Source organism: Pteronotus mesoamericanus, unplaced genomic scaffold, assembly GCF_021234165.1.
Source record: "Pteronotus mesoamericanus isolate MK-2021 breed Mesoamerican mustached bat unplaced genomic scaffold, CSHL_Meso_final scaffold_36, whole genome shotgun sequence".
NCBI lineage: Eukaryota > Metazoa > Chordata > Mammalia > Chiroptera > Mormoopidae > Pteronotus > Pteronotus mesoamericanus.
Genome location: NW_026555313.1, coordinates 14,313,050 through 14,319,587, shown reverse-complemented (window position 1 = coordinate 14,319,587; position 6,538 = coordinate 14,313,050). Strand labels below are relative to the sequence as shown.

At 34.8% G+C, this 6,538-nt stretch overlaps 1 non-coding gene across 1 annotated transcript; it reads right to left on the bottom strand.

Moving 5' to 3' along the window:
- Positions 1–6,009: 6,009 nt before the first annotated feature.
- LOC129086193 (small nucleolar RNA U13) lies at positions 6,010–6,113 on the bottom strand. The gene has a single exon (XR_008530795.1). It is a non-coding gene; the product is annotated as a small nucleolar RNA U13 (small nucleolar RNA).
- Positions 6,114–6,538: the final 425 nt, after the last annotated feature.

Below are 6,538 nucleotides of genomic sequence, written 5' to 3'. Positions count from 1 at the left end.
AAACAGGGACCTGAAGAGTCCTCATCACACACAATGCTGTACATATGAAACTAATATAAAATAATATTAAATGTCACCTGTAATTGAAAAATAAAACAAAAAATACAGGTTACTTTGGGGTCAAATATCTCTAGGAAACTGTACATAACTTTGAGGACTCAGCTGTGTTAAATGGTAAGGCTTCTATAGACTGATATTAGCTTAAAGAATTATTTTTTATTTGCTTTGATACCTAGTTTTTTAAGGTATCCTTACATCAGAAAGAATATAGATATAGCTATAGATTGAAACTTAAAAATCCCCAAAACCCGGCAGAGCATCTAGCACATGACAGATACTCATTTCCTTTCATTTAGGTCTCCTTTTTGAACCTAAGAACAGAGAGGCTACCCTGGTTTATTTTTCCCAAATTAAATGAAGAATTTTTTTCTTCTTCCCTGTCTGCCTCACTCCTTCTCTTCCTTTCTTCCTTCCTTGTATAAATTAGAATATATTTAGATAAACTAGTTATTACTAATTAACCCTGGTTATTTATTACTTTTAGCAAGCCTTCAATCAAGAAATATTTAGACTTAATATGTGCTAAGAACAGTGCTTAAATCTGTTGGAGAATATAATAGTAATAAAAAAATATAGGAGACTAAACAGCAACTGGTTTGTTTTACAAATTATCTCTAGAGTTCTTTAAGAAATGCTATACCCCCTCCTGCAAGTCCTGCATCTTTTTCATGGAACATTATATTCTGAACAGAAATAAGAAATGTTCTGATTTCATCATCATCTCCCAATTGATATATATATATATGTGTGTGTGTGTGTATGTCAAATATATATATTTGGCCTAAGAGGACTAAAGCAGGATTATGTATTTCTCACCTTTTCTTATGTTGTTGGATGAAAAAAAATCCATTCTGACATTTGGATTTCTAACTGTTAAATTATAAATACACTATAAATGCAATACAGCTGGAAAGTCTTTGAGCAAAAGATTATTTGTTTTGGGCTCTTCATTTCAATATCATCCTTATATGTGTGATTTAAAGAAAACTCATATAGCTTTCGGGAAAATTTTCATTTTTAAAATATGCCTTTCAGGATATTTTCTTAACTTTCTGCACTCTCTCACACCTACACACACACTCATACACACAGAAACACAGACAAGACATTATTTAATTTTATTCTCTTGCATTTGGGACAAGTTTGGTAGCAAGCTTGGGGGCAAAGTGGAAAATGGCCATATAACCTAAGAAGCTAGATTGCAGTTTTCCTCTATGAGAAACAATTGTATATAAATGAGAAAATATTGAACATTTCTGACAGTGATCTAATGTTACCCATTTGAAAGTCATCTGACGGTTTTAAATAAGAAAATTTTAGACTCATTTACATCATCAGATATTAAAATTTCTACAATTCCTCATGGCTATGTCAGTCTGGGTGTACATAATATCTTTTTAAAATAAGACCCAGCATAGAAGTCTCCATAATAATCTGGAGGTTTGGAAGAAACAAAATTACTTTTTTATGACAACTGAATAGCTTCTTAAATCGTTAAAATATTTCTTTACGTTCACCATGGGTTTCAGCTAAACAATAAATCTTGAATATAAAAGTATTTTCTAGCTGAAACATGGGAAGCACTGCCTGGTAGTTTGAGGTGAGAAGGGGCCTTGGGACTGTCCTCTCCTTCTCCAGCCTCCATTTCCAAGTGGATTGTTCTAAGCTCCACAGCCAGTGGGGTGGAGCAGGCCCTAAAACCCCTGACTGTGACACTCAGACTAATTTTGGTGCTAAGCCACTACTTCAGTCCTGGAGGGCTCCAGACTTCCCCAATTCTTCCTTGAGACCCATTCAATGATGGAAAAAAGACACATTTCTGTTGAAAGGCAGTGCACTTCAATATCAGAGCAGGAATGACGACTCCTACCCAAAGGTTCTTAAGCACAGAAAAATAAGTCTTGAACACAGACATAAAGAAAACATTAATGTAATAGTGTATAATAAAGTGGTAATATTAGCAGGAAACTTTGAAGCATAAACCAAACCATACAAGAAAATGAGTCTTAATATGAAATAGTAGAAGGTATTTACCTAAGATGCCTGTAATTGAGACTTTTAATTACGTACTGTCTACTTAAAATCTTATATAAGCAAAGCATCAAACTTCTATCCTTACCTACTCCTGATCCTCACCTGTTTCTGGAGAGAGAACCTTAAAACACCTTTTATTCCCTTCCATTTTTTTCACAAGGAGCAATTCAATAATTTTCCTTGTGTCTTACTTAGACAATTGAGAATTCAAAAATAGAATAAAAATTTCTCTTCTTTTTGAAATATAAATAACTTTACACCCTCTGTTAACTTTTTCAATTCTCCAAAAATTGAAGAAACAGTGAGGGATTGACTTCCTGAAACTTAATGCCAAGAAACAAAGATTTAGGGTGAGACAAGATTTTTTTGAAGTGATAATTAATTGGTTATGTCTCTACGTTTTGATTCAGGAAAAAACCATTAAAGCAGAGAAATCTGATATTTATTATTCTTGGATTAAAGCATGCCAGGGATCAATAGAAGGTGTTGTAAGGTACATGTCTTGGTTTTCAAAGGAGAGTGATTGAAGATTTGTTTAGAAGTGTCAGCATTGAGTTAAAAGAATGTCACCCTATCATTTTCTCAGGCCAAAAGCACAGGAAATTCTGTAGTCTCAGACTGAAAATATTTCTAGAGAATACTGTTATTTAAGTCAAAACTTAAGTTTAATTTTATGAGTAAACCTTCAGCTGGAACTCAGAACACTTTTTCAGAGAGCTTTCAAATAGAAGCTGGTCTGACCAAACATGTGGGGAGTCCCAGAAATGACATTCTCAGTGGTGTTTCCTTGAAGTACTATCAAATATAATTATTCCAAGTTTGTTGAATGTTGAAAATGGAAGAAAGCTAATCTATTTAGGGGCTTATTCTGAATTTACCGAGCAAGATACCATTCATATTGTTATTTCCACATTTCTCATTGTTCTTCAAAAGTCAAATCACAAATGTTAATTCAGTGTTTATTGTATACATTTAATAACTGTGACAGAGGTTCTAAGAAATAGATAGCAACTTCCTCCTTTCCTTATATTAAAACCATTGCATCTTTCTTACTTTTCTGACCTCGATCTCTTGATCATCTTCCCATTTATTTCTTGGGAACTCTTATTTGTCCTATAAAACTTCAACTTCAATTTCATCTTCTCTGACATATCTACCTAGATTCAATCAAACTGACTTAACCCCTTTCTTCTCTGCGTTTCCAAAGAATTGTGTTCATTTTGCACATTATAAAATTTCCATACCATACAACACATACCATACAACAAATTTCAAATGTTGTATGGTATGTGTTTCCATGCTCTATCTCTTCTAGGTTTAAGATCATGTCTGAATCAGCTCTGCAACTACTTCCAACATTAGGTCTCATTAAAAATATGATGACTGTCTTTGAGGGGCTTATGGTCAATCATGGAGCAAATGTAAAGCAACCAGAAATCATAGGAGACAAAAATTAACTCATTAATTCATTCAGCAATTTTTAATTGCCTATTTTGGCCTAGGTATAGAAATGAATTAGACAGACTTGGTATCTGACTTCATAGAATTTAAAATTTGGGCTTAAAGATAGATATTAAATAATGATTCACACAAATGATTTGTAATAAGTGCAACAATAAAAAAGAGCAAAGTGCCAGGAGAACAAAGAATAATCATAGGCAACAGCATATACAAAGGCCCTGGGGTGACAAGAAGCTTGATCCTTTGGAGAAAATGGGAGCAGTCTGATGGTTCTGATACAGGACAAGAAGGAAGAGACTGGTGAGAGATCAGTTTGGGAAGCTGGGCCGAGGCCAGATCATGCAGGGACTTGAAGGTCACATTGAAATGTCTGGAATTTATTTTAAAATCAAAAGAGAGCCATGCAAGAGTATCAAGCAGGATAATAACATTATTGAATTTGTTTATTTAAAAAAGATTATTCTAGCTGCCAGATGAATATTGGCAGTGGGTAGATGTTAGTTGGGTAAATGATGATTGTACTAGTGTGATGTCAGTTGTACCAGAGATGAGTGGATGGATTTGAGAAACTTTAGAAACTAGAATCCACATTATTTACAGTTTTTTGGATTTACACATATGTACGTGTATGTGTGCACATGCATGTGTGGTTGTGGTGCATGAGTGGTGGAAGCATGATGGAGAAGAAAATATCAAAGATGACACCCAGGTTTCTTAATAGAGTATGATTTTAAATGTTTATGTGGACAAATTTAAGAAATGGAAGACTACCAACCCCAACCCCCATCACCAGTCTCCAACCTGAAGTCCCATTGTGTCTTTATAGAGTATTTGAGTGCCTCCTATAAAAAAAAAGGCAAAAGACCCTGATGATTGGTAACTTTTTAAAACATTAAAAGTTATTTTTCAATTATAGTTTACATGCAATATCATATTCTTTTCATGTGTACAACACAGTAAAAACAATTTTAGTACAGATCATTGATGCCAGCTTCTAGCAAAGAATGGGGTGCATGAGCCTTGTCCTGGGAGGGGCTTTTACAGTAGCTGGAGGATTGGGAGAAAGGAGAGGCGGGCTTTTCTTGTTGGCAGCTGTCGTAATGTTGCTGAGTGGAGAGATCCTAAAAAAGATATACTGTCTCCAGAGAAACGGATTCGGCAAGTGTGTAATTGCAATCATTCTCCTTTGCTTTCAGCTGAGCTCTTTACGTGAACATCATGACCATCTTTCACAAGCTTAAAGAATCTAGTTGTTCCACTGTCTCCAATGTCTGATTTCCCGCAACTTTCCCTGAATTATCCAGCTCATAAGCCTATAATATGTCTGTGACTCAGCACGTCTCTCTAATTAATATAACTATTTTAAAACTATTTCAAAAAGTTTTAACTTTCTGCCCCCGACCCTTCCGTTTCCCATCATCCCACACTTTGCACTAAAAGCAAACTGGCTCACCTGATCAAACCGATGAATCCCTTCCTAATTGCACTAGATGGCAGTAGAGGAGCTCCTTCACTGCAGCTGAAAAAGCCCTCTGTGCAACGGAAATGTGTATGAAAAATGGTCAAGCTCAGCTTCCCTCTGTCACCTGAATTAAAGGCAGAGAGAATATAAAAGAGGAAAAGCAATGGAGCAAACTACATGCTGCTTCATCAGTTCAACCTGCTTAGTATTCATGTCACACAGAGAAAAGGTTTTTCAACTACACTTGTCTCTTGTTTAATGAAATAAATGCTTTTGTTTTCTTTTTAAGTCATAAAATTAATTTCCATTAAAAAATCCTATTTTTCCTCACTGAAATTCATTATTAAATTGGAGATATAGTTCTTCAGAGAAAAAAGGTTCATGAGTATTATTTAATTACAGAAATGCAGCACATCTTTTGAAAGAGCCTATTTAAAGGAATATAATAATCTGTGTGAAACATTGACAATATTAAAATATTTGGAAATATTTACAAAATATCAGTCATGTGTTATATTGCAAGTAAGTCATGAAACAGTAAACATTAGGAAAGAAAATAAAATACCAGGTTCTTTAGAAGTAAAAGATCAACTTTTCTTGCTGCTCACTCTTTAAATCTTTAGTTGTTTCATTCAGTTTTTCCATTGCCTTGGACTGCCTTATCCCTTTTGAACTGTGTATTAAACGTAATTCATTAAAATTTTTTTTTCTGTATGTGATATTGGGCTGTTTCCAGGTATTAGCTCATACTAACTCTTCAATATTCAAAGCAATGTTGTATTTATTTACTTGATGGTACATGTTTCTTATTAATTATGATATTATTATAAATAACATTTGCATGTGTTATAGTTTACAGAACTCTTCTTCACATACATTACCTCATTAATCTTTACAACAATGTAGGGATGATTATTACTCCCATTTTACAGATGAGAAACAGGAGGCCATAAAACTCAGGAACTTGTCCAAGTTCACACACTTTTTTTCCACATCAGTCAGGTAATGTGCCAATGTTGTAACAAGCTTTGAGGAAGGTACATCTCACACAAGAGTGCGACTACACAATCATCACACTTATGAACTACAAAAAGATTAGATAGCACACATTTTAAATAACAGAACCTTGATATGAAGCTAGGGTTTGTTTGAGTCTAAATCATAGGATCTTTCCACTATTACTCACTGACTCTCAAACCATTAACATATTTAAATAATATGTTCACTCACAAAAAAACAAAAACAGAACAGAGGCATACAAAGAAGAAAAAACAGTGGCCCACTGTGGATGGCCCACTGAAGACCGGTGAGGGCCGGACTGTAGAGGGCCTGGTAAACCATGGGATATGGATTACTTTTAAAGGTGACAGGAAACCACAGAAAGGTTTTAAACTAAGGCAGGATATGATTTGCTTTTTACGAAAAACAGCCCTGGTTACAGTGTGGGAAATGATTTGGAATCCACAGGAGTGGCTGCAGTCAGGGGGTGGAGGGCAGGGGTTGGTTAGGCAGCGATGTCAG